The sequence below is a fragment of the Crocuta crocuta genome, unplaced genomic scaffold (genome assembly GCF_008692635.1).
Source record: "Crocuta crocuta isolate KB4526 unplaced genomic scaffold, BGI_CrCroc_1.0 scaffold188, whole genome shotgun sequence".
Lineage (NCBI taxonomy): Eukaryota > Metazoa > Chordata > Mammalia > Carnivora > Hyaenidae > Crocuta > Crocuta crocuta.
Genome location: NW_027532599.1, coordinates 5,027,964 through 5,054,208, shown reverse-complemented (window position 1 = coordinate 5,054,208; position 26,245 = coordinate 5,027,964). Strand labels below are relative to the sequence as shown.

The 26,245-nt window shown below is 34.9% G+C and overlaps 1 long non-coding RNA gene across 2 annotated transcripts in view; it reads left to right on the top strand.

The window, feature by feature from the left end:
• The window catches only part of LOC144244773 (uncharacterized), a 64,906-nt gene extending 47,140 nt beyond the window's left edge, over window positions 1-17,766 (top strand). For both annotated transcript variants that reach the window (XR_013339062.1, XR_013339064.1), the window contains one exon: window positions 17,516-17,766. This is a non-coding gene — a long non-coding RNA (uncharacterized LOC144244773). The remainder of the gene's footprint in view (window positions 1-17,515) is intronic.
• Window positions 17,767-26,245: the final 8,479 nt, after the last annotated feature.

Genomic DNA, 26,245 nt, shown 5'->3' with positions numbered 1-26,245 from the left:
CTACATATTTTTTGAAATCAGTTTTAAATCATATGTTGGCATGTTGATAATTTACATTTTTATATTTCTTCATGAGATCAAAGAGTTTTATATATATGAGCTCCAGTTTATTACAGAATTAAGTAATTTTACTGAAAAATAGTAACAATTGTTCAATTAGCCATCACTATCTTAGACTATTGGCCAAATGGTGAACTAGCCCCAAATTTGATTGTAAGTATACAGAACAGGGGGAAACAATTGGGCACCAACCCATAGCTGGATGTAGTGTTCTGTATTCCAGGAATCTCACAGAATTAAAAAGGTAATAACATTGTTCATTTTGGATTGGATAACAGGGTAGAAAGGGTGGGAAATTTTACCCTGAGAAAGGCAAGTAAAGTACTCCATCCACTGATCCCTGAACCTGCAAAAACATGTGATAAACCCATAAAATGGTGAACATAGTAGAACTCGAATTGGTTATCTGACAAATGCAGGCTGTTCCTAATGAAAAGCCCCAACACAGAAAATGGTGAATGGAACCCCTTATGTTGTCCCTTCCATATGACCCTTTTCTTGGGAGGACAGAAAAAAATATAAAAGGTCATGAAAGATCAGATGTCAAAACCCTCATGCTTAAGATTTGATGGATGAAATATAGGAGTTTTTTAAATGAAGAAAATAGATGAGAAAAAAATAAAAGAGATAGGTGGAGGACTAACTATTCAAAGGAAAAGACTAAGCCACGTGGGCATAGACGATTCATGATATTGGGTAAAGACTTGGTACATCATTTCTAGGTAGGAAGAGAGAGACCTATCCCAGATCATGTGGTCCTCTTCGCTATGGGGCATTTTGAATTTAACATTATTAGTTCCAGTAGGTACATTTAAATCCAAAGATACCATTTTAAATTTTGAGAAGTAATTTTTAGAGTAAAGGGATAAATTCATTTCATAAGGGGAAGGAAGAAAAATATAATGGATATGAGGTCAGTTGCTGGAAACATCCTAGAAAGGGGTCATCCTGGCATCAATGCAGGAGTATACTTTGAGGTATAGTGTCTGGAAGCTTTTGGCCAACTACATTCCTTGTAACAATTTTTTTTTTTTTTGAAAAATGAGCTGAGTGGTACAACTCCAGGGAGACTATGTATAGATACAAAAATACTCTCCAGAAGGCCAGCATTCTCATAAAGCTTAAAACAATGTGTCTTGCAAATATCAAGCAACAAAAGCAAAAATAGACAAGTGGGATTAGATTGCACTAAAAGGCTTCAGTACAGGAAAGAAAATAACAGAGAGAAAAGGCCACCTACAATATGGGAGAAAAATAATTTTTAAACCATCCATCTGATTAGATGTTAATACCCAAAATATATAGAAACTCCTCTAATTCAATAGTAAAATAAAATGGCCTGATTAAAATGAGTAAAGGACTTGAACATGCATTTCTCCAGAAAAAGATACCCAAATGACCAATGGTATTTGAAGAGGTGTTCAACATCACGCTAATCACCAGGGAAATGCAAATCAAAGCCACAGTGAGATAATACATCACATCTGTTAAAATATCTATTATCAAAAAGACAAGGGGCACCTGGGTGACTCAGTGGGTGAAGCATCTGACTCTTGATTTTGGCTCAGGTCATGATCTCACAGTCATGAAGTCAAGCCCTACGTACGTTCCACACTGAGCTTGGATCCTGCTTGGGATTCTCTCTCTCCGTCTCTTTCTCTCTGCCCCTCCCCTACTTATGCTCTCAATATAAATAAATAAACATTTTAAAAAGACAATTGATAAGTGTTGGTGAGGATATGGAGAAAAGGAAACCCCTGTACACTGTTGGTGGGAATGTAAATTGGTACAGCCATAATGAATAATATCATGGAGGTCCTTAAAAAAATTAAAAATAAAATGGCCTTATGATCCAGCAATACCACTTCTGGACATACATCTAAAAGAAATGAAGTCAGTATCTCAATGAGAAATCTGGACCCCATGTTCATCGCAGCATAATTTACAATAACCAGGTTATGGAAACAGTCTAAATGCCTATCAACCAATGAATGAAGAAATAAAATGTGAGATACAGATATATATTATTTAGCATTAAAAAAGAAGAAATCCTGCTACTTGTAACAAAATGTATGGTATTGGAGGACATTATGCTAAGTGAAATAAGCCAGAGACAGAAAAACAAAAACTGAATGATCTAAATTATATGGGGAATCTAAAATAATAATAATAATAATCTATAGTAATAATAATAATCTAAAATAACCAAACTATAGAGCGCCTGTGTGGCTCAGTCGGTTAAGCCTCTGACTTTGGCTCAGGTCATGATCTCACCGTTGGTGAGTTCAAGCCCCACATCAGGGTCTCTACCTTTCCCATTCTCTCCTTCTCCTTCAAAATAAATGAAAATTTTAAAAAACAATAGTAAAAATAAAAATGATATAAAATAGCCAAACTCACTAGAGACTAGAAAAGTAGTTGCCAGGGGGTGGGGGTGCGGGGAGGGTTCATGGGTAGATGTTGGAAAAGAGATATAAAGTTTTAGTTAAGCAAGATGAATAAATCCTGGAGAGAGACCTAATGTGCAACAAGGTGACTAGTTAACAGCACTGTGTTGTATACATGAAATTTGCTGTGAGAAGAGATCTCAAGTGCTCCTTCCAAAGCAGAGGAAAGAGAAAATGATATATATGTGAGGTGATAGATATGGTATTTAGGTTGATTGTGGTTATTATTTCACAATGTATACATATATTAAAACACCTAAATACATACATTATTGGAGTAAGGGAATAAGTGATGTGGGATGAGAAAGCTCCCTTCTATTCCTAGCTTTTTTGTTTTTATAACCCCAAGATGTGTTTTTTGTTGTCAAAAATTATTCTGTCCTCAAACAAACATTCATGTGAGATTTGTTCAACATCTTTTTAACTTTCTTAATGTTATGGATGGATTTTCAAATGACAAATTGTGTTTGCATTCACAGAATAAAACTAATTTTATGTAAGGTATTATTCTGTCATTAACATAATGTAGATCTTTAATATCTTTAATGTTCCCTCCTAAGAGAGAGAGCTCGTTAACATTTTGCTTGGAATCTTTGCATTTGTGTTCATGAGATATTAGTCTGTAATAGCTTGTAAACTAGTTTGTAATCCTTGATATAATTTGCTATCTATGTTCTGTCAGCCTCCAAATGTGTCTCCTGTTTGGTAGAATGTTATTGTCTCCTTAAGTCTTTGGAAGACTTATGAACTTGAGGGAAAAATTATAAATTATTAATCCAGTGCTTTATAATTAAAATTAAAAATTATTAATCCAGTAGCTATTGAACTATTCATAATTTCATTAGTCAGTTTTGGTAAGATTTATTTTCTTACAAGGTGTTTTTTCCTCACTTAATTTGAAATTTATACTGTATACATCAGCTAATTAAAAATATTCTATTACTATTTTAATTAACAGTAAGTGTAATATTGTCCGTTTTTAAATTTTTGATATTGACAATTTATGATTTATCTCCTTTATTTTGTTCATTCTTAATGCATGTTGAGACATTTGTGTCAGTATTTGTTAAAGTAATCACATTTATTGGATTTCTGTCTTTGGCTTTTATTTCCTTTTGAAAAAAAAAATACTTTTCTGTTCCTTACAATTTTTTACTTTAATTTTAAATGCCTTTCTAGTTTCTTCAGATGAATTCTTAAGATTTCCTTTTTTATTGTACACAAAGCTAAAAATTTCTCCTCATGTATTTATTTGTGTCCTCACAAGTTTTAATGCATTATATTTTATTATTATTAGTTTGATATTCTAATCTTGAATTATTATTTTTTACTCACTTGTTTTATATATAGCTCATTTAGTTTTAAAAATAGTGGGGGTTGTTGTTAAATTTTTATTATATTAATAAATATGCTTATGTCCATGTTCTATGTGAATTCAAATCTTTGAAATACATAGCCAAGATTTTTTAAAATTTTTGACATGAACTTAGGGAGAATGTTGGGTATCATATTATATAAATGCCAGTTAGTTTGTGCTTGCTGATTATAGTTAAAGTCTCTATACTTATAGGTTTTTCTTTTATTTTCTTGTTCTGTCAGTTAATGAATAGGTGAATTAAAATGACCAACTACATTTGACAGATTTCTGTATTTTTCCTTTTTAATGTTTATTTTATTTTTGAGAAAGAGGGAGCCCGTGGGGGAAGGGCAGAGAAAGAGAGGGGAACAGAGGATCCCAAGTGGGCTCTGTGCTGACAGCAGAGAGCCCCAGGCAAGGCTTAAACTCATAAACAGTGAGGTCATGACCTGAGCCAAAGTTGAACTGCTTTACTGACTGGGCCGTCCAGGTGTCCAGAGAGATTTTTGTATCTTAAATTATTTTGCAGTTTGTGCGTTAAATATTTTTAGATTCTATTGAATGCAAACAGTTGGTTATGCATTGGACTTCTGCTCAGGTCATGATTTCATGGTTCCTGGTTTCCAGCCCCACATCAGGCTCTGTGCTGACAGCTCAGAACCTGGAGCTGCTTTAGATTCTGTGTCTCCCTCTCCTTTTGCTCCTCCCCTGCTCATGCTCTGTCTCTCTCTCTCTCTCAAAAAAAAAAAAAAAAAAAAAATTAAAAAAATTTTAAGACTAAAAAAAAAAGATTGTTACAAGTGATTGAGTTTTTCCTAACATTATGAAATCTTTCTGTTTATCTATAGAAATGGTTCTTGCTTTGAAGTCTACATTGTCTGATATTAATTTAGCTCCTTATTATACTAGCTCCTTTTTGTTGATGTTCTAATAGTCTAGTTGCTTCTATCTTTTGCCTTTCAACCATTCTCCTGTTTAATATAGCTTTCCGTTAAGCAAGCATGCGACTAAGCTTTATATTTTCTAATTAATTTGACAATCTTTGTTTTTAATTATAATACTTAATCCATTTGCATTTTATACAATTAGAGCAGTTATGGTTTAAATATACCCCTTATTTTATGTTTTCCCACTGCCAAATAAGAAAATATAAAATAAATCGTAATGTGATATAGTTCTCATCTTATGGAATATTTCTCTTTTTATGGAATAATCAAATATATAATGTTTATTTTTCCTCCTCTCTGTTGAGTTATTAGTTGACATTTATTTTATTTGTATTTAATGGCTATCTACATATTATAATCTCTGTTCTGGATTTTTAAAATTCTACATTAAATTATTGTGTTTTCATTCCCTAAAAAATTCAAGGACCTTGGAACTTTTTATGTATATTTATATTCTGTTTTTAATACTCTTATTATTGTGTATTTCATTTCTGCATATATTTTAAACCACATAAGGCATTAATATTGCTGTTTGGGGCTGATGTTATTATTATTATAATTATTGTTTAAATTTATCCATGTATTTACCATCTCTTTTCCTTTTTATTTCTTCCTGAATTCCACATTTCTACCTGGACTCATGTTCTTTCTACGTAGAGAAACTAACATGCCTTTAAAATTTCTTTGGTGGAGTTTTGCTGGTAATTACTTCTCTCTGTTTTTATTTTATCTAAATAGTTTTTTTATCTTCATTTTTGGAAGATGTTTCCTGATTAAAATATTCTCATTTGGCAGTTATTTGCTTTTAACACTTTTGAAAAAATTTCAGTACTTTCTTATTTCCACTATTCCAATTTGGAAATTAACTATCAATCATTTTCTTTTTTCTTTTTACAATAATCTCCTTGAAATTGTAGACTTATTTCAAGTCTTCATAAGTTTTAAAAATTATCTATTGTCCATTATTTCTTTTTTTTTAATTTTTTTTTAATGTTTTATTTATTTCTAGGAGGGGGAGAGAGAGAGAGAGAGAGAGAGACAGCGTGAGCAGGGGAGGGTCAGAGAGAGAGGGAGTCACAGACTGAAACAGGCTCCAGGCTCTGAGCTGGCAGTCAGCACAGAGCCCGACGCGGGGCTCGAACCCACGAACCGCGAGATCATGACCTGAGCGAAAGTCGGACGCTTAACCGACTAAGCCACCCGGGCGCCCCTATTGTCCATTATTTCTAAATAATTACTTTATTGGCTCACAGCCTTTGTTTTAACCCTCCTCTCCTAGGTCTTGATTAAATCCTGTCAACAGGAACTATATGTCTCTTAAAATCTGTTGTATATTTTAAATCTATTTTAGTGAATCAATCCAGAGAGTTTATCCTGATCTAACTTTCAAGTGTGGTTGCTCTTTTTCTGCTGTCTTCTATTTTTAAACAAATCAATTATATTCTTAAATTATTATTGCACTGTTCAATTCTGAAATTTCCATTTGACTTCTTTTATGTTTTCTTTGCTAAATTTCTCTTTTTGTCAATATCCTTGACATATTAACATCCTAAATCATATTAATTTTCAACTCTGTGTCTGATGACCCCAATAGCTGCATTTGTTATGGGTATGGATTATTATCTGATTCATTTCTACTGATTTTCAGTCATTTGGTCCTCTTTCTGCTCATGCCTTTTGATTTTTAATTAAATTCTCCAAATTCGTATATAAAAGATTGTAGAGTACCTGGACATTAGTTTTTTCCACAGAAGGTTTACTTTTTTTCACCATCATGTAGACAACAGGACAAATGTCCATGATCCAGTTGAATGTGGGACTTCCCTAACCTGTGCTTACACCTAGAGCTTCAATCTTTCCTATTTCCTACCTGATAGCCTGGGGTGTTTACAAAGGGCCCTCGTCCACGGTGGCCCCTGAATGCTGTATTCCTTTCCTCAGAACTGTGTGACTATCGAATGTCTGCTTAGCTTTTAAGGGTCTTTGCCGCTGTTTTAGGCTTTCTTTCTCCGAATCATCACCTGTGCTTGAGTAGTGTAAAAGTTGAAAAATGTCTTACAGCAATACTGTACTCAGAATGTTTGGGTCATTTCTCTGTGGTTTTCTTTTCTCCTAGGATATTGCCTTGCGTTCTTTGTGGTTTGGAAGACGTAAGTTTTTGGGACTGCGTTCTTAGCCCAGAAGTGCTACAAATACAAGGTTGCTACTCTCGGTGGCCTCAGTGTCTTGCTCCTAGAATCCACTAAAAGCTAAAAAGGAAAACGCAGCAGGGAAAGCAGGGGCTCATGGATGCCTCACCCTCCCTCTAGGATTTTGACCCACTAGTTTCAACAGCCTTTGTTGTTTTCTAAATGCCTGCAGTGATGTTTAAATATTTTATTCCTCTTTTGTAGTTCTTTGCAGCTGCAGGTTAGTCTCACACCAGCTACGCTTGCTGTTTTTTCTTGTCAACAGCTTTTGCGCATTAATTTTCATTCATGTTTAATGTGGATGTGTGTGAACAGACGTACACACACATATAATTTAGATATGTAGTATTAGTAAGTTATATATATGCATGTGTGATTTAGAAGTCACATGCACAAGCAATTTTGAGAACTATAGCTTCTACTTTTTAATTGTATAATAAAATAACCATCTTGTGGATGTAAATCTGAATTAAGGGCACTTTGCAACCAATTCTGCATGCTTCTCTTCCCCAGAAGCTTCTCAATTTAGTAAGAATCCAGGTTGTTAGGATATTTTCAAACCCACCATACTGTGCTGTATTAAGATTTGTATTCATTTGTGCAAAACACATAATTTACACATTATTAAAATGTTAACTGAAGGTAAACACTTTCATAATAATGAATAATTTCAACTTTGATAGAGAAACTTTCAAAATCTTCACCTTGATTTCATAAATCAGATGATGAATTCAGAGCATTAATATCCTCCTTGATTTTCACTCTGATGAATCTGATATTATTGATATAAAACTGAAATCATTTCACTATTTGTGTAGGTTTTCTGATTATAGAGCCAATCCACTAACAGCTATTGCTTCAATTTGCATACGTGTGAAAGAAAACTTGGAAAATGAGCAAGACTAATGTAGCAGAGCAGTTACTATGTTGAGATGAAAAGGCACGGTTCACAGAGTAAGAAATGCACTGTCTCTGCAACTGTACATGTGAATTCACCACCTCTGGGCATCCTTTGTTTATATAAATTGTGCTTTTGAGGTAGACACTAGCATTTCTTAATTAGTTTAGTCACTTGGTTTTCATCCTTCAGGATTATTGGTGCAGCCCCTAGAGTGAATGAGAACTTTCTCAAATATTTTGTTTCCATTTACAGATTCATGAAAAATATCTGAAGTGAAAACCTCCACTTCAGTGTTCCATTAATTTCCATTGTTTCTTTCAATATACCTTTTTGAAGTGTTGCTGACAAAACAGTGATTATTGCCAAAAAGAGCACAATTAAAGTATTTTGATCCACATTGTGTACGAAAAGAAAAAACTATTCTTGTAAACCTTCGGACTATTCTCAGTGCGTTCTATATACTGATCCTCCACTTATATTTCTTGCACAAAGTCCTCATGCACAGAGCCTCTCATTTGCCTAGTTTCTCAATGACCCCAAGGACAAGAGACTTTGTAGCTCTTTTCTTCTGATTATTCCAGTACAGACCTGGACACAAGTCCCTGAAGAGGTAGCAGCATCAAACTTCTAGGTTGCCCATCAACTACAGGGAGTAGCTCTCCCTGCTGGCCCGTGTTTGAGTGCATGGTGTTCCTCAGAGAGCACCCTGCAGTCCGCCCATGCAAAGAGATGTTATAGATGGTGCTCTGGGCAAGGTCAATAAAGGAAAGGACAGGTATTTGCTCTTTTGCTTCAGGTTTAAAATGATGCATTATCGTGAGAGTACACGCATCTCATCCACTAATAGATGACACCATATTTAAAACTTCAAGTGAAAACGGGAGCTATAGCAAGATCCACCCAGCTCATTTTACTGCAAATATATATAAAACCTTCTGCCAAAAATGACAAGTATTTGACAAATGTTAAGATGGAGGTGAGAAAGACACAGTATAAACCAGGACTCTCTCAGGCAAACCGTGATGCATAGTAAGTTACTCATGATACACAGGTAAAATAGAATCCGTTATTTGTGAAATATTTAACATAATTCCCATAATTGTTCCAGATAAGGTTGAAGACACACTCTACTATCCGTGCCAGTATATATTACAAATAATAGAGATTGAAGGACAAGAAATCAGTTTAAAATATCAATTGGGCAAGCATCTGCATCTTCCATATTGATTGTTGAAAATGTTGCTAAAGACTTAATAAATACACATACATCAAAAATCGATTAAAATCAATATGAGACTTGCCGTTTGCCATGTTTTATAAAAGGATATTTTGTGTAACAATCTGTGTAATAGCAGAAAATAGCTACCAATCTAAAATGGAACACTTCAAGAGAGTTTAATGAGCAAAATTAATACACAGAAACAAGCAAGGCAGAGGAAAAGCACAAAGAACAGTGTAGTACCCCGGGGTTGGCGAAAATGGAGGGCAAAAGGGGCCAAGAGTGGAAGCAGATATAGGAACTCAGAGAAAGAGCACACAAAGAAGGCATTCTATTAGGAGGTGTTCCTGGTCCAGGGACACATAGAAGATATGGGCAAAACAATGGCCACACAAATACCCTCACCTCGCCCCCACCCCCTTTCCTCCTGACCTCTCTCTGGAGATGCCCATTGGCAGATATTACCTGGAGGACGGAGAGTGACAATCCAGCCTGCCTTCTGGGGTCAGAAGCAGGTGGACAAGGATAAAGAATAATTCTGGAGGGAAAAGCAGATGACGAGCAAAAGGTTATTTCTCTCCCTTGTATAATGAAAAAAAATATAATTGATTTTACTTTGATTTCTGTCTTTGCTGCCAGGAAAATCTAATTCTAGTGACATCTGTCTCTTATTAATTTATCTCAAGTTTCATTTCTGAAAAGCGTTCTCAAGTTATTTGAAGCATCAGGGAGGAATTATTGATTTTTTTAAAAAATCTGATAATTAAAAATTAATATTTGAAATATTGAACATTACCCAGAGCTACTCTTATAGACATTTTCCTTAATCATTATCCTGTATTCTTCATAAAGAGAGAAGAACAAAACATAAGAAAACCAAGAACGAAGAGCCGTTCATGAAGCTCAGGGTCTGACCTGGCCCTCAGAGCTGAGCCATGTGATTCTATTACACATAACAATCTCATAGAGTGCCAATTTCACACAGAATCTAAGACCATGATAAAATGAGACAAACAAGGTCACATTATATATGTCTCCAGGCAACAAAACAGAAAGTAGCTCACTGTGCAACCCGCAGAACAGCAAATGTCCCACTCTCTCACTAAACAAGTAACAGCTACTATTTGACCCAATCATAAAACTGTGACTGCTTTCTGACATCATCAAATCTCAAACGAATTCCTAATTTCTTAGACCCTCCCACAAATTAACCACCCTAGACTCCAAATCTTGTAATAGTTTCCTCCTAAGATCCTGTTCCTGGGGGAACCAGGCAGTTCCCTATAGAAAGCATTCACCCTAACAGCAAAGAGTAAATAACCCAATTTGTGTTAAGCGCTCCATGTAGTCTTTGGTTGAAGGGCGTTGAGAATAGCTATCATTGTAGAGAAGCTTCTGTGAGCCTTATTCATTACTGGCATTCCAGCATGACTTTCTTAAAAATGATACAATAGATAATTTGAAAAGCCAACTTGTTATAGATGTAATAGGATGGATTAAATCAGGCGCCAAAGTTGGGAAAACTTTCATGTAATTAGATTATAATTGGCAGCAAAGCTTTTAAAATGACAATTGCTAAACCTTTGTATAGCTACATTGTATGTTAATTGTTAAAATTCCTTGATGACATTCAGTGCTTGCAGATACATAGAAAGTAGTGTTAATTGTAGAACAAGAGGCTGACAAGTAATTAGATGTCGACCTAGAGGAATTTATGAACTTAATTCTTAACATCAAAACAGATCTGAGAGAAAAGAAATATTTTAGAAGATAATGAGAATTATCTATCACATGGTTAATCCAATGTATTACCAAAAATGGAATTCATATTCCATTTTTTGGAATTCATACATTAAAAACACTTATAAGTTGAAGATAAATATATATTAAATTTTATTTGGGTCTGGGATGCTTTTCAAAATTATATTTTCAATTTTGTATATAAAATCAATCACATAGCCACACATATTTTAATCAGCAACTATATAACAATGAAATAGACAGCAGCTCTGGGGACAGCAGCTGAAAGCCTCTCCATGACCAAAAGGAGAGTACTTCATTTTATTTTTATTTTTGTAGTATGAAAGTTTCAAACTTGTGGTTTTTAACTTTGTTTCCCAGTGTTCATAACAAAAGGTACACTTCTTTGAAATAATTTGTTTTCATTATAAGTTTTATTTTCATAAAATGATTAGTCTCCCTGGGAAGTCAACTCAGTCTGTTAAAAATATTATTGTCCTTAATGTAACATTTTGTGTCAACTCTTGGTATTCAGTTGGTATTAGTATTATTCAGCAATTATTACTAAAGATACAAAATAGTGTATAGAGGCTCCTGGGTGGCTCAGTGGGTTAAGCGTCTGACTTCAGCTCAGGTCATGATCTCATGGTTTGTGGGTTCAAGCCCCGCGTCAGGCTCTGTGCTGAGAGCCAGCTCAGAGCCTGGAGCCTGCTTCAGTTTCTGTGTCTGCCTCTCTCTCTGACCCTCCTCTGCTCACACTGTCTCTCTCTCTCTCTCTCAGATATAAATTTTTAAAAATTAGAGAAATTTTAATAGTGCAAATGAGTTTGTTTAATCTAAGTCTGGTGATATAATTTTCTGTAGGGTGCAACAAGGTAGGCAAAAAAAAAAAAAGTTGATTATTTTCTACACATCTAAAAAAGACAAAATATAATCATATGATTATTATTTTCCATGTAAATAAAATCTTGAATTCATATGAAAGTGATCTAAGGGTTTATTTAATTTTAATTCTCATAAAGCACTTTGAGGTAGGGACTAGTACCTTCGGTGTCTAAGGTGGACTGAGAATTCACTGAGGAATCTAAAGATCAGATTTTATACATGTTACCTCTAACCACATAGCCTGAACTGGTGTGGCTGGGATAGGAATCAGGATGTCTCAACGTTCAGTAACACGTCAGTAACATTCAACCATTAGATTACATAGTTCTGTACATTTTGAAAACGTACAAGTATTTATAATTTTCATAAAAACTGCCTTCTACTCTATTTGTTATGTGTCTGTCCCCATAGTAAGCTGTAGCCTTACTTATAATAAACAGTTTCTTTAGAGCTGGTTAAGAGCATAAAAGTGACATCATACCTGTTTCTTAAGAAACAGATACACAGACTTGGTTTTGTATAAATTACTGAGTTAATATAATATGATAGAATAGAGATAAGAAGGAAAATGGGAAGTGCCACATGTAAAATGAACAGAGGACTGCCCCTTAGTGCCTTTTCTAGTCTTGGGGTTATATCCATCCAGAGACAACTTCCAAAAAAAAAAAAAGAAAAGAAAAAATAAAGGTCAATTTCACATTGTTCTTGAGCAAATTGTCTTGCTTTGCCTAAGGGTAGAAAATGCCCTCCCCTCCCCCCCATGCTGCTCCTCTCAAGTGTAAATGTAAGTCATTTTCTAAGAACAAGAAAAGACTTTGTGCTCTTGTAAAAGGAGGTAATACATTAAAAAATAAAAATGCAGCAGATATTCCTTTACGGAATTTTGTACAGCACACTTAGAAATTTGAGCACATGAACAACAAACTTATTCTGACAGTTCTCTGAATTCAATAGCTCAATGCTAATTTTAAACTCAGGAACTACTAAGACAATATTAATTTAAAGTTTTTAAATTCCTCATCATTCTTCTGATGGAGCAGAGGTTTTTTTTTTTTGGTTTTTTTTTCTCTCAAACTCTTTTATAAAAATGAATATGAATTTTGCATTAGCATAACCTTTAAACTTCATAAGCTGATAAAGTACAAAGCGTGGTTTGGTGCTGACTTCAGAAAGAGCTTTATCTTATGAGAAAGTTTTCTCACTCAGCGTTCTCTAGGGTTCCACATTTGAGAATATGTACTTCAGTACTACCAATTACAAGTTTGTGATTTAGGAATAGTCAATTAGCAATAAAGTATGTATAACATAAGAATGTAGACTTTAAACTCTTCAATCAGGTATAAAGTCACAATATTGTATGTTGGCCAACATTTTATGCTCTTTTATCTTTAATTAGCAGGTGTCCCTCACATCTGAAAGTCTAACTATTTAACACGTATCCTCAAATCAAATGTGAAATCAGTATTTTATTTAAAATTGTGATCTTTAGACATAATTTATTTATAGTTTTAATAAATAGCTTAACATATGGAAACAATGTCACTTTTCATACTGAAGTTGTCTTTTAAAGATCTCCCATGTTTATTTTTCATTTTATTTTATCATTATGAACATGGCATCAGTTTTAATAATCCCCAAACTCATCTGTTGCAAAACATTTTGATCCCTATGGTATCATAATATTAAATATTTAACTCAAATAATTCCATCACTTTTAATTACCTCTATCATTTATGAAAAATGAAAATAGCAGGTCTTAAAGTTAGGAAAAACTATAGCAAATGCATAGCTGTTATGCAATGTTTTACAGTAAAGAGACAGCAAAAAGTTAAAATTTTCATTGAATCTTTATATATTTATTTAACATAGACTATGTATAAAGTCCTGATCTACAAGTTCACAATTTAATGGAGGAGACAAAGTAAATGATAATTACAAAAGCATCCAGTACAGGGGACCACAGCCATGTTCTGTTAAGCGCCAGATAACAAGTATTTTCAGCTTAGCACACCATGCATTCCCCATGACAACCATTCAGCTCCGTTGCTAAATGCAAAGGCAGCCATAGACAATCTATGAGTGAGCATGGAGGTGTTCCAATAAAACTTAATTTATGTCAGCAATTTGAATTTCATTCAATTTTTATATATCTCAGGGTACTATTCTTCATCTGATTTTTTTCAACCATTTTAATGTAAAAAAAATATCTTTCTGGGTGTAAAAAATCAAGCATTTGGCTGAATTTGGCCAAGAAATCTGTATTATTTTTCCATTGCCATTGTAGCAAAGTACCACTAACATGCTGGCTTAAAACAACAGATATTTATTCTCCCACAATTCTGGATGCCAGAAGTTTGAAATAAATTTCAAGGTGTTGGTGGGACTGAATATCCTCCAGAGGCTTCAGAAAAACTCTATTTCTTGCACATTTTACATTCTGGTAGCTGTTGGCATTGACTTCAGTCTCTCTCTGCTTTCCTGTGCACATTGTGTCCCTCACATGATCCTGCCGATCTGCCTGCCAATAAGTTCTAGTTCGCACCAAGAGTATCTTGCTGCGATCACTCTGCCTTGCCTTACACAAGGGAAATATGGAAGTTTTCATGATGGACCTGACATATAAAATGATTTCTTTAGGGTAAAGAGACAGTTAAATATTCCAAGCAATGGGATAGGCTGAGTATAGCCATGAAGGTAAAATTAAATAAGCAAATAAATATAATTTTAAAATACATTATAGCAATGGAAGAATTTTAGGGCTTCTGGACGATAAAATAATTGGAAGAAACCGATGAGTTATGGAAGGGTAAAAATGTCAAAAGCACAGTGATAAGCTTAGACTTTATCCAAATTCAGTGATTTGGGTGGGTGGAAGGGAGAATGGTGGGTTTTGCCTTTTGATTTTTGTTACCATGGCTGCAGTAAAGAAAAAGATTTGTAGATAATTCTGGCTACAGTTAATATCTCTTTTCAGGGGTCCAGGTGGTATAAATTGAAGATTGGGTTTAAATTAAGTTATTCCTGATGTGTTTAAGAAGAAACAATGTATCTGATATATACAGTATTTAGGAAGCCAAGTGGACAGGTAGAGGGTAGTATAAGTTTGGGACAGAGTCACATGTATTTTCCTGGTGAAAAATATATGCTGGTGCATAAAATGCAGTAAAGACTCTAGGTGCCTCTTAGGAGCTCTGCTGATCTGGAAGAGAGCAAGTAGCCTTGCCAGATGTCAAAGTAACCCATTACCCAAAAATGAAAGGCTTTAGGGGCACCTGAGTGGCTCAGTCTTTTAAGCGTCAGACCTTGGCTCAGGACATGATCTCACGGTTTGTGGGTTCAGCCTCGCATCAGGCTCTGTGCTGACAGCTCTCTCTCTCATAAATAAATAAAACATTAAAAAACATTTTTAAAAAATGGAAGCCTTTAATCACTTACCGCAAGGGTATAAGCAAGAGGTTAAAGCCGGAGAAGGCACTGACTCCTTGTGTTCCATTTCTCCCCATGGAGCATCACACCAGTGGAGGGTCAGGTGGGTCAGCATGGACATAGTGAGTCTTCTCACTATCAAGGGAGCTTGAACAAAAGGTGTCAGCAGTCTTATGGACCCTGGGGTGAAGGGGGGAAGATGGAGGAAGGCTCAGAGCAAGAAAGTACTGAGAACTCAGAGTTGGGTAACCTGTCTGGATTCAAGTTCAAAGTTCCCCTTCTCCCTTGGTAACAGACTTCAGCAAAGGTTTCCAAGAAGCCCTCTACAAATGATGGCACCTGGGCTACCAATGCAAATATGTGAGGAGCATGATGGGCAGTTGAGGGGATGGGTGGGTATGGGGAGGAACTGAGTCCTTGGCTGCAGCTTTTTTCAGTCACTGCAGTGCGTGGGCTGCATCCCAGACCTGGTGTGGGGAGGGTGACTTCTCCCCCAAAGCCTGTGGGTAAAACCTCTTTGTCTGAGCTCAGGCTTGAAAAATCACATCTAGGCCTTTAACCAGGAGCCTGACTCTGCAGTAACAAATACTATTTGGAAAGAGTGATCATTTTAGTTTTATAAACGCTGTTCATGATGAGCTTGTGAGACAAGAGATAGTAAATAGTGTAAAGGGGAGTATAAATTTGTGAAGAGCTGAGGTAGAGATTTGGGCATTGTCAGCACTGGTTGCTAATTGAAATAAGAAAAGAAGAAAATAGTCACTCAGAAGAATAAACAGTGAAAAGATGGGAGATGCAAAGGTAAAATCTTGGCAAATGGAAATAGTCAGAAGATAGGAGGCAGATCATTCAAAAAGATAGACAGGTGAAATAAATACATTTAAGTTTAGGCCAAAAAGAATCTGGTCACAATAGAACAAAAGTAGGTAATTTTGCATAAAAAAGGCTATACATATAAACAGAGAGAAAGCCCTGCACCTTTACTTATAAGTAAGTCAAGTCAAAACGATGAAAACTGCATTATCTAATGTGCTATAAACTCAGTTCTAAATTTGTACAAGTTGAGCGAAGTAGATGAGGTTCTATCTGAGGTAATGATAGAACATCTGTGTGTTGCAAGATCCAGAATTCCATGTGCTGCCTTCGCCTATGAGCCTCTTTTCAATAGATATGCTGCCACCCAACAGAAAAGGCTCCCTCCCCAGCCAGGTCCTCCATCACCTGGACCACCTGGACCCCATCTGGTCCTCAAACTTCCTTCTGGTTCAAGAAGTATTCAAACAAGTCAATCACATTCTCCTGTAGGAACCAGACAGGACCCCTTCTCCTCGTTAATACAGAGCCCACCCTCAGAGCCCTGTTTCACAATGCACCCCTCTCGTCCTCTGTAGCCTTGCATTGCACACGTGGTGTCCTCCTCCCTCAGACTGTGACGAATACATGACTAATAACTGCTACTGTTCACATGTTCCCAGTCCTGTATTTCACTATCCTGTACTATTTAGGATCAGGAAACCCTCTTCACCAACAGAAAAGTCTTCCCCTGGAGGTTTGTCTAAATGACAACAGAAGTGAAGAAGGGGATTGAATTTCAATTGCCTTAGAAATGATTGAGTGGAAGTGGTCTATGGTCCTTTGACAAAATATTAAGAAAAGGGAAAGATGATAGACAGACACAGTGGACAGAACCGAATGGGTACAGCCACATCCCAGAAAACGCAAAGGAGATGTTATAGGAGTGCTTCTTCCTGAGAAACTCTTCAGAGATGTCCAAAACAAAAATTCCTTACAAATCTGACTGTGAAATGTCTGCCCCATTCACCATATCCCCCCTCACCATCACACACACACACACACACACACACACACACACACTCACCTGGATTTGCATTATTGCCCTTAGGATAAAATAAGAAAAACACCTCAAAATTATTTATAGATATTTCTGGGAGCCATTTTTCTTGGATGATGAGCATAGAAACCAGAAGAAAGCCTTCCTTATTTGGCAGTGGAATGGAGGTAGGTGCATCTAACCCACCTTCTTACTCCTCCTTACTCATCCTGAGATGCAGTCAGTCCATCAACACCCGATCTCCCACTGCCCAATTTACTGTACTCAAAGTCAGCTCATAAATTCAGGGGAAAATACTTCACAGGGATCTCATGGCTATTGAAGAAAATCACAGCATAAAAGGGAGGAACTAGGTGGAACCAAAAATGAAACACCCCAGACAAACAAAAACAACCCGAAATAATACTGACAACTCAGAAAAAACAATTTTAGAAGTTATATAGTCTATTTGACTTTTCCTTCCTAAGAAAGCCATGTTTTTTTCTCTGACAGTTTTCTGCATCTCCTTTCTATCATCATTACACTGAAGTGTCAGAAGAAAGTTACTAGGCATTATTCACAAGTCCTCCTGCAGTCGTTGTTCCTTTTCACCGAGTTTCATCTGGATAAGCACACGGGCTCCCTGGCTTCCTTGAAGTCTTTATGCAAGGTTACCTTCTTTGTGAAGAGCTTCCTGACCACCCTAAAATATTAACCTGCTTCCTGGACATTTTGTATCCTCTTTGGTGACGTAATTGTTGCTCATTAACATAGCACTCTTTAACATACTATATTTATATTGTTTATATTACCCTTTTCCTCCACTAAATGTCTCCTAAGTAATCTCTTTTTGTTTTATCACTGTATTCTCAGCTCCTAGAATATCTGTTACTAGCGTATTAAAATTGTTCAATTAATGCTTACCGAAGAAATAAATAATTCATTTGGGGGTAAATGTACAATGATATGCCATTTTATTTTATTTTATTTTAAGCAAGAACCTTTTGGTAGTTGATGGAAGTGATTAAAAAAGGGAGCTAGATTTAATAGAATTAGGCAGAGGGGAGATGCTATGTGAATGAAGAGGGAAATTTCTGGAAGGATACAAAATAAGAAAAAGAGTTAGATATTTAAATTTTAAAACCTGAGATGGAATAATATGAGATTACGGTTACAAGGTCCATGGGGAGATCTACTGTATGGTAATAAACCCTAAAGGCAAGTGGGATGAGGGTGCTCTAGCAGAATTAGTATTGTCTTGGAAGATGGTCAAGATGACAGTATTGAGTATATAATGTATAGTAAGGTCTGTGTATTAGCCAGGTCTCCAGAACAACAACCAATGGGATCTACACAGATATGTGGAAAGAGGTTTATTATAAGGGATTGTCTTATCCAATTATGGAGGCTGAGCAATCCCATGATCTGCTGTCTGCAGGCTGGAGAGCCAGGAAATCCAGGGGTGTCATTTCTGTTTGGTCCTAAAGGCCTGTAGACCAGGGGAGTCAATGATGTAAGTACTCATCTTAATCCAAAATTCCAACAGCTAGAGGCCAATGATGTTAAGTCCTTGTCCAAGTCTGAAGACTAGAAAACCAAGAATGCAGATGTCCAAAGTCAGCAAAAGATGGGTAACTCAGTTCATGCAGAGAGTAAACTTGCTCTTTTCTGCATTTTTGTTCTGTTCAGGCCATCAGTGGATGAATGGTTGATGCCCACTTGCTTTAATGACAGTGGTCTTCTTTACTCAGTGTATGGATTCCAATACCAATCTGTTCTGGAGACACCCTCACAGACACATCTAGAAATAATGTTTTACTAGCTGTCCAGGAATCCATTGGCCCAGTCAAGTTGACACATAAAATTAACAGTCACAATCTGTAATCAGAAATTAAGAAACTTCACAATTTTGGGGTGAGAGTATAGCATGGCTTAAAAAGAAAGACTGACAAATGCAGAGCAAGACTTCCCTTGTCAATGACTTGGTGTTCTTAGTTTACCAAGATGAGATCTTCTGAACATGGATTCTAGATAGAAATCCATACAATGGCAAAAAGTGAAGTTCTAAACTCAGAAACAAGGGAGAAGACCAGTTACTAAACTTCGATCACAGGTTTGGAGCTGGACATACTGAAGTAATGTCCTATTGATCAACTACCTGAGGGATGGAACAGAAACAACATTTTGCCCAGTTATATGAGATAGTTCATCCAGTGAGAATTCACTTTCTAATAAATTTGTAAAACAATGCCTAACTAATCTCATTCTATGAGTATCATAACACAGTGTAGCAAATTAAAAGCTATTTGAAATTTTATGGTAAAGAAACCTGCTTTGTTGAACCCACTTTTCTCTGACTAGATTTAATTAAAGAATATTATTCACAGCATGTCTGTTAATTTCCTGTGGATCCTGTAAGAAATGCCTTCCTAAAGTAGAGGGTGAGGCTGGGGTTATAAGCAGAGATAAATTGACTCAAGATACTGAAAAAATTAAACTATTTGGTCAAAAACAAAGCAAGTCAATAGTATAATCTGTTGGCATTGATCCATTAACACTCACTTTCCAATTGATTCATAACCTTTGACTATGTCTATAAGAATGCAAATACCTCATTACTAAGAAGATAATGTAAATAACTAAACAATAGCCACAATGAAAACAACTACAACAAAACAATATTGCTGGACAAGTCATAGCATAATATTTTATAACATTCTGCAAAACATGGATAATTTATGGGACACTTTATATAATATTTAATTTCAAAGAACATAATACTGTTATCATTGTTGTTGAACAGTGCCCCTAAGAATCCATGTATACCAGAGGCTCAGAATACAAACTATTTTGGAAATAGGCTTTTTGTAGCCTTAATATAATTAATTAAGATGGAAATATGTCATGGAAAACAATGTGTGTTTGTCTTGTCATTCACTGTCACTTGTAAATATGGAAGGGTATATTTAAAGGGCATGATAAATACACAATTTATTTTTTGTTCTATTTATTTTACAGTTCATACATTTATCTAGTGACCTATGAGGTATTAATTTCTAAAATAATACTAAGTATACAATTTATGTACAATAGCAGACTCTAGAAAGCTCTTTTCAGATCCTGTTTTGAATTATATTTTATAAATATTACAAATTAATTTTGTGTTTGATGTGTAATCTCCCAAGCACAGGGGTGGGGAGTGAAGTTCAATGTGTTCTTTGTTCACCCTTAGTTACAATTCAATTGATTTTATGATTGAGCCCAAACATCTACACAAAGTTGTACTGAAATTCTCAAGAACTACCTTGTTTAGATACAAAGTGTAATAAAATGTATGCTTCTTAAGATGATCATTAAAAATGAAAAACATAGTTTGATACATTGTTCCACGTAATTGGATACACTACTGAGCTACACAATTTTCTGTTGTCTGTTTTTTTCTTATTGTTTCATCAGGGTTTGAAAATTATATTGACATATTTTTAGAATTCTTTTGTGGTTCAAAAGTTATAGTCTCCTTGGTTTTAAAATGTAGGCAAAAACAGTACAAACTTTGAAAAAATTATGTCTCTAGCTTTAAGTAGAACATTTGAGAGTCTTTATACATAATTGTTAGGGTTGCTTTTTGGTTGTTGTCCCTCACCTTTCATGGCTTAACTATCATTTAAGTAGGACTAGTAAACATTTATGATATATTACCTCATGTTTTTAATATATATTACTTCTACTTCCTTGTTCATAATTACCACCCTATAGATTTATATGCAAATTGAATCTGAAGTTCCAGAGCCATAAAATATTCATGAAAAATTTGATGTTTTATTTTTCTTCCTTAAACTTACTGTTGGTATTTATAAGAAACATTTGGACAATATGTTTTTTACCGAGGAAACCTTAAAAACTGGCAATATGCTGTGTTGGGAAGAGATGTAAATGGAAGATAATGTTAAATTAAGGATGGAGTATGAATTTCCTTATGTGAACGTATTGTTCCGTTAAAAGAAGTTGGGTTTCGGGGCATCTGGGTGGCTCAGTCAGCTGAGTATCTGACTTCTGCTCAGGTCATGATCTCACAGTTGGTGAGTTTGAGCCCCGCATTGGGCTCTGCGCTGATAGCTCTGAGACCACAGTCTGCTTTGCATTCTGTCTCTGTATCTCTCTGCTCTTTCCTCTCTCTTTCTCTCTCTCTCTCTCTGTCACACACACACAAATAAATATTTTAAAAAAGAAGATGAATTTCAATAAGATCTCTTAATAAAAGTTATAATGAAAATAGGTTTGTGGTATATGGAAGGACATCTGTTTGACAAGGATCAAAAATGGATCAAAACATGCATAAGGCATAATTGGTTTAACATTAAACAAAATAAATCTCAAAATTTATTATAGACAAATGATGAAATTTGTTACTCGTTACAACCCTCCAGCACTGTGAGCAATAAATTTCTGTTGTTTAAGCCACCAGTCTGCATTTCCTTGTTAATGGCAGCTCAGGTAGACTAATGCCCCAATGTAGTTACTCTTCTCTTTTACAGTCTAGGAAATAAGTGATAAGACAAATTAATTTCTGAATGACTTCTATCAGAAATCATAAGCTCTATTATCTGCTGAATCTTTGCAGTAGGAAACATTGTATATAAACATGTATGTGTATTGAATCATTTCATCTTTAAAACAAACCAGTGAGCTAGGTGACACTATTTCCTTATTTTGCAGTGATGAAACTGGAACATTCAAATAAAGACAGAAGTATACACGAGTGTCTGATGAACACAACTTAGGAGTTGGATTGAGGAAAAAAATGTCATTTGACGTTCCAAGTATCTGATTATATTAAAGGATAATTAACTGAAATTTTAAGTACATGCTACCAAGTTACATTACTTGGGTTGAAATGTCAATTTCAGATTTCCCAAACTCAGTGCCCTTTGCCAAGTTTCCTTAGTGACTGAAGGTTTTCAGCATTTTTATTGAAGGATAATTCTCATTTAATAACATTAGTTTCTTTTTTTTTTTTATAGTTTATTTATTTTTGAGACAGAGAATGAGTGGGGGAGAGTCAGAGAGAGAGGGAGAAATAGAATCCAGCGCAGGCTCCAGGCTCAGAGCTGTCAGCACAGAGCCCATCTCGGGGCTGAACGCACCAACAGCGAGATCATGACCTCAGCCAAAGTTGGATGCTCAACCAACTAGGCCACGCAGATGCCCTATAGTTTCAAAGTGATTTAATATTTTCATATATTATGAAATGGTCATCATGGGGCCTAATTACCATTGTCACAATACAACCATATTACCATATTATTGACTATATTCCCTATGCTATACATTACATCCCTATGACTTACATATTCTATGACTGGAAATTTGTACCCCTTAATACCCTTCACCTATTTACCCAGCCCACCCACTCCCACAAATCCCTCTCCTGTTTTGTAACCAACAGTTCTTGAATCTATGAGTCTGTTTCTATTTTATTGGTTTGTTATTTGTTTTATTTCTCAGATTCCACATAAATATAAAATTATATGGTATTTGTCTTTCTCTGTCTGAATTATTTTATTTAGCATAATACACTGTAGGGATATCCTTTTCATAAACGGCAAGATCTCATCCATTTTTAAGGCTTAGTAATATTCTGTTGTATAAATATACCACATCTTTTTTACCCATTCTTCTATCAGCAGATCTTCTCATGTGCTTTTTTTTTTGCCATCATATTCTTTTTTTTCTTTATTTTAAGACAATTTTTAGAGTCCTGAAATAATTGAGGGGAAAGTGAAGATATTTCCCACTTTGTGAATATGACTTACCATAGTAATCACATCTTCTATATTGAAGTATCCACTCAAATACTGGACATTTTATATTAAGAAATATTCTTTTATGGAGTTTTAGGAATTTTTATGTTATGGATAAAGGTCTTTATCAGATCAATGGTTTGCAGATGTTTTCATCATCTGTTCTTTTGTTTTTCATTCTCTTAACATTATCTTTAGAAGAGCAAAAGTTTTAATTTTGATGATGTCAAATTTATCACTTGGTTCTTTTACTGTTCTATTAGCATTGTATTTAATATATCTTCCTAATTACAAGGTAAAAATATTTTGCTCTAGTCAGTTTTCTTCACTGAGCTTAATAATTTCAGGTTTTATGGTTAGGCCTAGTATCCATTTGAGTTGTTTTCTTTTTCTTTTTAACATAGTGCAAGACATAGAGAAAATATTTTTTAAAATATATAGAATATATAATTTGTCTGGAACCATTTGTTAAAATACTGTCTTTTCTGCATGAAAACTGGCTTTCTACTTTTTTGAAAAATTAGTTGTTAAAAATCAGTAGGTCTTTTTACTTATTTCTAGACTATTTATTTGTTTTAACACCAACACTATACTCACTTGATTGGCTCCCTGGTGACAGAGAAGAGGGAGTCTGTAAGGCATGGTGGGAAGAATTACAAAGGCTCACAAGGAAACTTTGGAGATTGATAATGCATTCTATTTTCTTTATTGTGATGGTTTCACTCATGTACATGTGATACATATGTCAAAATACTTAAAATTTTACACCTAAGTAAGTGTAGTTTATTGTATGTGAATTATATCTCAATAAAGCTTTAAAAATATAGATGAAGAAAGACTATCTCATATACTTTCTCTAATTGTTCTCACCCGTGATGATTTATTCATTTACCACAAATAAGCTGAGATGTCAATTTTAGTCTTCAGCTCACAATTTATCTTATAGGTACACACCCATCTGTGTAATGATTTACTATACCTCTGCTACTATTCCATAGCACTGGACTCTTAAACTAAACACTTTTTCTCTTAGGAGCTCAATCTGTTTCAGACAATGTTAATATCAAGAATCCAATCACTAGAGAAGAATTTTAAGGGGAATGTGAAATCTTTCCTCTTCCATGTACCAAGAATTCCCAGTATCTGAACTTTTGCCTAGAAAACACTGAGGATCTTGCTTTTATCTCCTGCAATTACCTCTTCTCCCCTTAAATTTATTTCAAAATGTAGGTTATGGCTTCCTTTCTGAACTTACTAGTCTCTTTTATGTTCAGTACATATTGTTTATTTTGCTTATAAATCTGTCTCTTTTATTTATAATTCTTAATCCAATGCTATCATCTCTATGAAGTTTCTTTCTTACCCCCTCACTAATAAAGGAATTCTTTTTCCTGTGGGCTCACTGTATTAAATAAACATCTTCAGGGGCGCCTTGGTGGCTCAGTCGACTAAGCATCCAACTTCGGCTCAGGTCAGGATCTCATGGTTCATAAGTTAGAACACCACATTAGGGTGCATGCTGACAGCTCAGAGCCTGAAGTCTGCTTCAGATTCTTTGTCTCCCTCTTTCTTTGTCATTCCCTAGATCACACTCTTTCTCTCAAAAATAAACATTAAAAACATTAAAGAAAACATCTTCTTTGCATTAACTACATTATTTTATTACATTTGTTTAAAGCCAAACACTAAACTTTTCTTGAGATCAGAATGTGAGAGATACATTTTAATTTTTACATTCTTAGGAATGAACACAGTACCTGGCACATGCTTAGTATGCAATGAATTCTGTGATGTGAATAAATGGACAAGATAATTGATCATCAGGTACCGTGCTCTTAATTTTCCCAGAGAGAGTTTGCCTCACTTTAATATTTTTTCTCTTCTGTAAGCATCAAAAGATAAGTTTCAGAAAGCAGATGGCACATCTATGTTTTTGGCAGGATGTCCTAACCTTGTTTGGTATCAATTTCATAGAGTATTTTTCATAAAATAGTTGTGTAATAAATATTTATTGGCATAATGGATTTTTAGTGAAGAGGTACATGGGTCAAAATAATATACCTCTGGTGACTTTTGATTTGGTGGATGATCTAACTATCTAAGGTAGAGCAGAAGGAGATTTATGGATCTGGACACAGATTAAGAGAGAATTTTTTGCCCCTCACATTTCATAGACAGGAAACACTGCCCATGCAAATTCTTCTAATTTACATAACCACATATGACTGAAGTTAACTATGTATAACTAACATTTGAATTAGCTTGGTGGGAAAGACGTTCAATAGATAAAATTGTGAAAGTCATGGACCATATCCACTTTTGGGGAGGGTGCTACTATGTTAATTACTCTGTATGTTTTTTATATAATTCCTTCTTTATTCACGTCACCAAGATAACTCAGAAATGTTAACACTTCCTGTTTCCAAGTTGTATATTGGAGGTTGGTAAATGAACACATCACAAAAAGAATTTTAACTTGCCAATGAAAAGTGCTTCTCCACAGCCGATTCCTCCTTCTCTTCCTCCTCTTCCTCCTCCTCCTTTCTGTTCTCTTTCTTCTCCTCGTTTTTATTAATATTATTATTATCAACTCATTACCTTAAAGGTTGTAGTCTATCATGTTTCTTTCTATGCATCCATTCTTTTGTATTAAAAACCTAAAGATGAATTGATGTTCTGAATTATATTTCACCATTAATTTAATACTTTAGAACTCTAACTTTGAAATTTTGTGGTATGCTCATAGTTTTTCATATTCTTAGCCAGATAATATCCTTAGCTGTGACTCATGGAAATATATTCTCAAAATATAATTTTCTAACATAAATTAAACTATAATTTAAGACATATTTTAACTAAAACCTTTAATTAAGATATTTCTAAATAATTATATTAAGCAATATGTTACTTGAAATTTAAATGGCAAGATATAATTTAACACATACACACTTATATCACACACACTCACTCATATAATTCATAGACAGGGCAGTAGTTATTATAAAATAATTATTCCTCTAGAATTTCAGACTGGCTTTAAGACTCTTGGAGCATTGTGGAGCACCTGGGTGGCCCAGTAGGCTAAGCGTCCAACTTTGGCTCAGGTCATGATCTCATAGTTTGTGAGTTCAAACCCTGCTTCGGGCTCTGTGCTGACGGCTTCATATTCTGTGTCTTCCTCCCTCTTTTTCTTCACTCACTCATGTTCTATCTATCTCTCTCAAAAAATAAATAACATTTAAAAAAAAAAACGATTATTGGGTCATTGCACTATGTGAATTCAGGTACATATGCATTGAAGATACCACTCAGCTAGATAACATTTGAAGAATTAACAGAACAAAAATACACTTCCTATGAATATTGAATCATTTAGAGTATGAAGACTTGCAATTCTAACTTGATATTTAGGAATGATAAGACCTTTACAGTCAATATGATA